Source organism: Lissotriton vulgaris, unplaced genomic scaffold (assembly GCF_964263255.1).
Source record: "Lissotriton vulgaris unplaced genomic scaffold, aLisVul1.2 SCAFFOLD_635, whole genome shotgun sequence".
NCBI lineage: Eukaryota > Metazoa > Chordata > Amphibia > Caudata > Salamandridae > Lissotriton > Lissotriton vulgaris.
The window spans coordinates 480,259-490,225 of NW_028249110.1; positions in this window are offsets into that span (position 1 = coordinate 480,259).

The window sequence follows — 9,967 nt, forward strand, 5'->3', positions numbered from 1 at the left end:
TCAGGGCCCCAATCTCTCTTTTGTTCTTAGACTTCACTGTCATGTAACGGAATTTATGTATCTCGACAGTTCCCCTGTAACGTTTGAAAGAGAGGAGGGTCCCCTTGTTTCCATTACTTTATAGAAGGATTTGATGCGAGGGGGGGGGGGAGTTAGCCATTATGGCTACTCATGCAGGCTTTCTCCTGGCTTTCCATTGCTTACACATAATCATTGGACTTTTGCGTAGGTTTATCTGATCCGTGCCAACCTTTTGGACAATATCCCTTCAAATTATCCACCAAACAATTTAGCTAGAACCTTGCTGGTAATTTTCCCATATGTCCCAGAACTTAAATTGTTTACTAGGGGCTTTTCTTTTATCAAGTCTATATATTCTCAGTATTGATGTCAACCATTCACTGTGAGTTGGTGGGACCGGACTTACCCATTTCACACAGATTTCTCTCCTTGCCAGCAGTATTAACAGGAATAGGAGATTTTCCTGTGCTGTAGAGAGTTTTTCTGGAACATTTGAATTCCTTACCCCAAAGATAATTAAATCAATACTTACAATTAGATGTCTTCCTAGAACCCCATCAAGTGTCTTACCCTCATCATTCCAGAAACCGTCGAGGAGGGGGCACTGCCGAAACATGTGTGAGTCGTTGGCCCTTTCCAATCCGCATTTTGGGCAGGCTTTCACTGTCGACCCAGTGAATTTCGACAGCTTCTTTGGGGTCCAGTAAGCTCTATGAGAAGTGAACAGATGATTTCTCTTTAGGTCAGCTGATGTTACAATTGTCCAACATTTGCTCATAGATACTTGCCAATTGGTTGTTTAATTCCAGCGTCGGCAGATCTTTCCCCCATACTCTCTACGGTATCCGAAATTCTTCTTCCCCTGCAAGGATCAAGGACCAGTACCAAAGCGAGATTTCTGTATGTATAGTATCTTTTTTCAGCATTTCTTTTTCCAGGGTTGGGTTTCCCGCTCTGACTTCTTTTAGGGATTTAGCCCAGCTAGATAGCTGATAGTACTTGAATTTAGCTACTGAGCCATTAGTTTTTGAAAATAGGGTATTCCAATCCAGAAGAATGTTTTGAGACATCAGATGACCCCACTTGGTTATTCCTGCTGATTTTATCGGGTGAGCTAGTTTGTCTTTAAGACACTCTGGGGTGCCAGGGGAGTCCCATATGGGCACGAGATCGCTGTAGTAGGGGATATTTAGAGTACATCTTATGCCAAACCAAGATTTGGCCGCAGACTTCAGCATCTTAAGTTTAATTTTTTGTAAAAATGTAGGATGTCCAAATTTGTATACGAAGTGGCTGGTTTTATTAGTCATAGTTTGGAAGTACAACGGATAGTTTTCAAATGTGTTTAGGAGCTTTCTGTTTGATTTAAATTGGAAAGCTCTGCAGTACTCAAAGAGATCAGGGCTTGCGATTCCCCCTGGTCTTTTTTTCTTCTTAACTTACTCCAGGCAATTCTGGGGTTTTTTGAAGACAAGATGAAACTTGAGATTTCACTCTGGATTTTTTTAATTGATTCTATTTTGAATTCAAGAGGAATGGCGCCGAAGGCAAAAGTAAATTTTGGTAAAATAGACATTTTTATTATGTTCGATTTGCCTAGTAACGTCAAGGGGAGTCCCCCCCACACTTTCAATAACCTTTGGACTTCCTTTTCTATTCTTTGGATGTTGATGTGAGATACCTTATCTAAGTCTTTGACTAGGTCTATACCAAGGTATCTGATTTTATCCTTATTATAAGGGCTGATGAAGTTTTCATTCCAGCTCATTGTTTCCATCTTATCTTGGTTGATTTGGTAGCCAGAGATACTTCCAAAACTGGTTAAGGCCTCTTCGACTGTTGTTAGCGAACCACTGAGGTTGTCTGTAAAGATCATCAGATCGTCTGCGTAGAGGGCGATCTTTTAAGACCAGTCTTGGAAGACAAAGGGTGATATTGAGGGATCTATCCTGAGATGTTCCGCCACTGGTTCAATATAAAAGTTGAAAAGCAAGGAAGAGAGGGGGCATCCCTGCCTAGTTCCTCTCTTTATCTGTATATTAGTAGTAAAGCTGCCTTTGATTAAGATTTGCGCTCTAGGAGAAGTATATATTTTTGCCACCATATTCAGGATATTTTCGCCCAGGTTACATTTTTTCAGAACTTCGCTTAAGTATACCCAGTTGACTCTATCGAAAGCTTTTGCGGCATCGATAGTGATTATCAATAAGGGAAGTTTCTCGTTGGAGGCAATGTCTATGGCGGCAAACAATTCTTGAGTTAGGTCTTGTAAGTGCCTTCCGGGTATGAAGCCTTTCTGATTGTTATTTATTAGAAGCCCCGCTAATTTCCCTAGTCTCTTTGCCATAATCTGTGTAAAGATCTTATAATCACAGTTCAGGATCGAGATTGGATGGTATGATTCGCATTTTTTTGGGCTTTTACCCTGTTTTAGAAGAATGGTAATTGTGGTCAACAACCTATTACCACTTTCACGAAATAGTATAGGTTAACATTTTTGTTTTGAAAAGTGTACTTAATATGAAGCTATGGATTTGTAAAAATATTATACCATAATACCTTTGTGTCTTTTTGTGGAATATCTACACTTTTAGCATACGTATTCCACTTGTTAAATTCAAAATTTAGTAAAAGTTTTGTGGGGCTGGCTGAAGGGGATATGAAGAAGAAATTGTGGTCTCAGAACACGCTTATATCAAATATAAGCTTTAATAATGTACAGATACTTATGAAATACTTACCTGCTTACCTGAGGTACCCCCAAGAATAATCTGTGCACCATAATATATAATCTATCCAATTTTTTTCAAAATCGGACTGTCATTTTTTGCGTTATGCTAAATACAAAAATCTATGTAAAATGCACTAGATCTTACACCAAATTCGGTACCACCCCGTTTTTTCTTTCCACCCACTTGATGAAATGGTGTGACACTTTCAAGACTCCAAGACTGAAATGGGGGCACCAAGTCAATGAGACAAATGAGTGCAAAGTTGAGTGACAAAAATCCCTATCTCTGGTAACCCTAACTATAACTACAAAGTGAATATATATATATATATATATATATATATATATATATATATATATATATATATATATATATATATATATATATATATATATATATATATATATTCACTGAAAAAACCATAGGTTTTAGCCCATATATAGTTAGGGATTAGCATTTACAAAACCTTAATTTACTCGCACAAAACCATAGAAATTCGCATATAAAGTTAGATGCAATAACTATATATCGCGCACCCGCAACCCACTGCTGATGATGTCACATATTACATCATTCATGACATGGTCAGTGACATCACTGATGACATCACTGATGACATCCAGTGATTGTATGTTTCTGTAAAGTTAAAATATGTCTTACATATTGTAGAATGAGTGGATGTATAAGTGTCTGGATGAAGGATTTAGTAGGTGCATGACTGACTGTATGAGTGAGTGATTAAATGTGTCTCACTGAGTGCATGGGTTAGTGACTAAACTGTCTTAATTTGTGCATCATTATGTCTGTTGTTCTGTAAACTGCTGCATGTGTTGATCAGTAGCTATATGAGTAACTATATGGGTTATTGATTGGTTGCCCAAATATTTGCATGGGAGAGTGAGTGTGTGTGTGGGGGTGGCTGTGAGGTGTATGACTCTGTGCATAGATGTGTGAGCAGTTGATTCACTAGATGTATGGGTTCAAAAGTGCATGTGGAAACAGCTGTATGGGCGGTTGACTGTGTGCATGAGTGTATTGGTGAGTGAATGGATATCTCAGTGCTACATGTCAAAGTAAGTACATATGTAAAACACAGTACATGTGAGAGTTGACATATATAAATGACTGTGCATAAGAGCCAGTGAATGTGTGAGTGGCTGTATGCATCATTGTGAACTTGTATCAGGGATTGTATAAGAGAGTAAATATGTGTTAGTATATGTTTGATTAAGTAAGGTGTGTAGTTGAGGAAATGGAGGTGTGATTGATTCTTTGCATGAGTGACTAGGTGTGTGAGTAACTCCATGGATGAGTGACAGTCTGTGAGAGTCTGTTTACACTGATTGTATCTAAGGTTATATTAGAGTATGAAGAGGTTGATCGTATTATCACATGAATGATATCATCAGTGATATGATCAGTAATGACAAATGAGATGTTATCAGTGATTTTATCAGTGATGTCATTTGAAATGTCATCAGTGATGTCATCAGTGATGTCATTTGAGATGTCATCAGTGATGTCATCAGTGATGTCACTGACCATGTCATGAATGATGTAATATGTGACATAATCAGCAGTGGGTTGCGGGTGCGCGATATATAGTTATTGCATATAACTATATATGCGAATTTCTATGGTTTTGTGCGAGTTAAATTAAGGTTTTGTAAATGCTAATCCCTAACTATATATGGGCTAAAACTTATGGTTTTTTCAGTGAATTTCAATGGTTTTTTAATAGCAAATATCAAAAGCTGTCAAATGTCAAGTACGTGATAGGTAAAAACATTTTCGTGTTTATGCACGCTGATGTGCTTTGAACGCTGCCCCCCCCTCTTTTCTCTTAGGAGTACTCTCTCTTTGCAGATAGTGAAGGGTAGTTAACGCAGGCCTTTGCCCCCGTTGTAATCCGTCGTGCCTGCTTGTCTCTCCATTTGATTGATTGTTATCCAAGCATTTACTGTTTTAGAATTGATTCTCTTTGGTTCATTCTCTATTTACAAACAAGCACAAAGTCGCAATACTCTGTTTTGTCTTTGCAGATAGTGAAAAATTGTGTAAAAAAACAAAAGTAATCGAGCAAAATCAGTAGGCCACTAATGGGATCTCTTTTTGACCTTGCTAAAATAGAAACATTAGGAACAACCCTTCATGAGAAATACGAAACTAGTGAGATGAACTGAGCTCCACACCATGATGGCTGCAAGACAGCTCGGCTCCGCCACACACCCCACCCAAAATAACGATAAACTCTATGCAAATATTATAAATATATACAACACACCAGCAAAGTAACAGGGTAAAACATTTTATTTAATAACTATTTACATAACTGTTTTATACTTTTTGCTGCCTGATCCGGCTAGCTCAATCGATCGAGCATGAAACTCATGCACTCTGATAGCAAGCGTTGCTGCTGATGCTATGCAGACAAAAACTGGTTTTCAGTTTGTACATTCATCAAGATTTTTCCATCCAAGGCTGGTTGAGAGTTTGTAGAACGATGGCTTCAGATTTTCAACATACGGTGTGGTGGCGTGGACTGGGAGGGGGCGCTTGGCTCCTGCCCCCTCCCTAAGTCGTGTTGCCCTGGTGTGGCCTAAGATCGCCCCCGACATAGGCGGCCGGCTCCCGGGGTCCGGCGGAACTTTTTGCCTTTTGATGACTCTTCCATTCTGGACCTTGTCCCACAATCCGTTTGACCTGAAGACACGCTGTAGTGGGGCGCCCCTTTACCGTTTCAGTTGCCATTCCGCCCGCTTTTGCTACACTGTGCCTCTTCAGCCATTCAGCTGTTTACCGCCCGCTCTTGCGACTACAGCGTCTCGCTCACCATGTAGTTGAGTTGCTCCCGCTCTTGCGATGCAGTGATAGGCGGCTGCCACAGGACTCTTAAAATGGTGGCCGGCTCTTCAGATTTGGGCGTGGTCCACTAAAATGGCCCTGGGACACCTTGGAACTCGGACGCTTGTCTGCTAGGGCTTGGGCCCCATTCTCGAAAGCGTCCACTGAGCCTTGAAGATTCTGCAAAAGTCTTGGGGCCCCCGACTCCCGCAGGCTTCTGGTGGGGAGCGGCTGCCATGATTGCTCGTGGAATGGCCACGACTGAGCTACGAGATGGTGGTGCTCTCATGCTGACGCCAGCTTCAGTCTGAAACATCCAGAAACACTGTAGACTACCAATTCGATCAGTTCCGGTAGCGCCCCAACGTGACCCGGTAGGGAAGAACTTGCCCTCCCCTCTTTGACTGATGGTTCTTGTTGCCTGTCCCTTCTGTTGTCATTTAACAGAACTTTTTAGACTGCTGAAAGGGGTTGTGTTCCGACCGCTGGTTGGTGGAGACATTTTGACTATATTCTGGACCTACGTTGTCGCGTAATGCGTTATATGACACGCCGCGTTAGCGCACCCGGAAGTGCTCCGGTGCGCGAAGCGCAGCTTCCCGGAAGCGATCCGGGGCGCGACGCGCAGCGCGTAACGTAAGCATAACAGGTCAAGTGACTTGTTAATAAAACTTTTCATTGGTTCATTTTACTTTTGTTTTTCTAATGATGAAAGGCTTGGTCATATGACCTAAAAATCACGCTTTTTATTGCTTTCGAACATTATTTTTTCATAAACATATATGTTATAATGTTCCAGGCTAATGTACTTTCCCGGAAAATTTACAACTGTCCTGCAAGTAAAATATATTCCTTTTTCTAGAAAAAAGGGCGTTTCTTCGTCCCATGACGGAGCCGTTAAGCAAAAGATGCTCGGCATGCTGTCTTTGTCGCCGATACGCCTGAATATCAGATTCTTATCGATCACTTTATGTTGCAGGAGTAGAAAACACAACAGCCCTTGACCATTTATCTTTACTGCGTTCCTGCGTATTATACCTTTTATCCGTCATGTAATTGGACTGCTTTATTTCACTTGCCTTTTACTGATTCGAAAACAGTGACTAAAATTAAAAACTTTACCAATGTAAATACTACTACCATGTTTTGTTTTAAAAACCTTTATTGTGAAAATGTCAGTATACAAATACGGGCCTATAACCACGTGGGCCGGCCACGGAGCAAACTGGAATCGTATATGATGAGGAGACATTTACACTGTAGAGGAACGTAACGAGCGGGCCATTAGGTTGCAAGAACTAAGGTGTCTAACAGTTGCGGAATCGGTGGACGTACATTTTGTAATTAAAATACGACAGGGCCACTTACAATAAAATTATCTAGATATACATTTGCGGGCAAGTACCATGGGTGACGTTAATTCGAACTTTCAATAGTACAGTAATCAATAACACATCAGAACTTAATATCAATAGGGATGTCGAAATATTCAATCAATTCTCGTCCCCGCCCGCCATGTGCTTCAAAACTGCATACCTATCTCGTGATAGTAAGGTTGTGCAGCCAGTACACAACAAGGAGTTACGAGTCCCATTTATACCAGCGCCATTTTGGGCAAGGTCGGGCAGGTCCAGGATATAGTCAAAATGTCTCCACCAACCAGCGGTCGGACCAGAACCCCTTTCGGCAGTCAAAAAAGGTTCAGTTAAATGACAACAGAAGAGATAGGCAACAAGAACCATCAGTCAAAAGAGGGGAGGGCAAGATCTGAAGCCATTGTTCTACAAACTCTCAACCAGCCTTGGATGGAAAAATCCTGAAGAATGTACAAACTGAAAACCAGTTTTTGTCTGTATAGCATCAGCAGCAACGCTTGAGTCAGCTTTGTGTGAAGCCGCCATTTTGATTCAATCAATAGCGTCCCCCTGCACACATTCAGGGACCTGGTCGTGTCTTCAGGTTAAATGGATTGTGGGACAAGATGCAGAAAGGAAAAGGAAAAAAGTTCCGCCGGACCCCGGGAGCCGGCCTCCTATGTCATGGGCGATCTTTGGCCACACCAGGGCAATAGTGAAGCTGCAGCAGGTGCAAATAAGCTTCAGACAGTGTTACAAGCACTGCTCAGAACTCTCAACTATGACACCACCTCCGTGCCATCCGGATCTTGGCGCCTTGTGCTGGTTCTGACCTATTGACACATCGGTCCGCTAGTGACACCACCTCATAGGCCAACGGGGCACCCCACGCCGACTTTCGGCGCAGCATTGTAGGATGGCCACACCAGTGCGGCAACTTGCTAGACACCACCTCGGTGCCATCCAGATCTCGGCGCGTTGTGCTGCCTTCGGCCTACTCTAGCCGCAAGTGCGGACGCAACTCAGCTGGATAGAGAGTGAAACACCAAGGGGCACCCCACTGCAGCCAAGGAGCCTCCATCTTGGGGGCGACGCACAGCATCACATTGCTTTCAAATGCAGTCAGATCCTCAAACAGCCCCCACTGACTGACGCGACCTCACAGGCCAACGGGGCACCCCACGCCGACTTTCGGGTGCAGCATTGTAGGATGGCCACACCAGTGCGGCAACTTGCTGGACACCACCTCGGTGCCATCCGGATCTTGGCGCGTTGTGCTGCCTTCGGCCTATGCGCACATCGGTCCGCTACTGACGCCGCCTCACGTGCCAACGGATTTTCTACGCTTTTTATAGCAGCGCGTAACGTAAGCATAACAGGTCATGTGACTTGTTTATAAAACTTTTCATTGGTTCATTTTACTTTTGGTTTCCTAATGATGGAAGGCTTGATCATATGACCTAAAAATAACACTTTTCATTGGATTAAAACATTTTTTTTTCCCAAACGATGGAAGCCCCACCTTGTTTCTGGATGTTTCAGACTGAAGCTGGCGTCAGCATGAGAGCACCACCATCTCGTGGCTCCGTCGTGGTCATTCCGCAAGCAATCATGGCAGCCGCTCCCCACCGGAAGCCTGCAGGAGTCGGGGTCCCCCAAGAGTTTTGTAAAATCTTCAAGGCTCAGGGGACGTCCGAGTTCCAAGGTGTCCCAGGGCCATTTTAGTGTACCAGGCCCAAATCCGAAGAGCCGTCCGCCATTTTAAGAGTCCTGTGGCAGCCGCCTATCGCTGCACCGCAAGAGTGGGCGCAACTCAACTACATGGTGAGCGAGACGCTGTAGCCGCAAGAGCGGGCGATAAACAGCTGAATGGAGGATGAGGCACAGTGTAGCAAAAGCGGGCGGAATGGCAACTGAAACGGTAAAGGGGCGCCCCAGTACAGCAGACGAGCCTCCACCTGGGGAGACCCGTTCACGCCGCCTCCCCCCCCCCCCCCCCCCGGGGCGCCCCACGCCGTTTTTCGGAGCAGCATTGTAATGATGCCAAAACCAGTGCAGCAACTTACTGGACATCACCTGGGTGCCATCCACATCTCAGCGCGTTCTGCTGCCTTGGGACTATTCGCACAACAGACCGCTACTGACGAGGCCTCCCCCCACACCCCCCGGGACGCCCCACGCCATTTTCGGAGCTGCATTGTAGGATACCAAAAACCAGTGTGGCACCCAGGTAACATCACCTGGGTGCCGTCCAGAACTCAGCACGTTGTGCTGCCTTGGGACTATTCGCACAAAACACAGCTACTGACCATTGTTGCTTCTTTTTTCAAAAAAATGTTTACATGTATTTACTGTTTTTGTTGCGTTGTATATATTTATAAGTTATTAAAGTGTTATAATCCTACTACTTTGTTGGAGTGCTATATATTTTTAATGTGACACATAATTGTAAAAACTTTGATGTACAAAGAGGCATCCCTGGAATCTTCCGCTTCAGGCTCGGACCCACACACCCTCACAGTGAGAATCCCCTCCCCAAGCACAATACAGGATGGTTATCAGATAGTAGGAACGCGTGTGGTGTGACGGATCTCATCTGGTGGGGGCCTTGATCTACTGTAACTCCTTTGAAGAGGGGTGATTCTCTACAGCTGAGGCCATAAACTACATCTGCAGGGCTAGGTGATAGCCTGGGACCGGCCTGGACAATCGGACACAGAGGAAGAGGAGTGTCAGAGGGTGCGGTAGTGAATAGGGTGAAAGGGAGGTGTCGGGCGGGCACAGGGTGTGATTCTCAGAGAAGAACAGCGCAGATGGGAGGAGGTTTCTGGCCCATGCATGAGAGAGAGAGCGGGGGTGACCAGTGCGTGGGGGAGATGCTTGCGAGGGTGGGGAGCCATGCTGAGGATCGGCGGCGTGCAGAGAGTGGGTCTGGTCAAGGCATCTAAAATGGCTGCCGTGCTCAACAAAAGTGTGGCATTGCAAAAAAGGCAAGATGGCGCAGACAATGTTTAT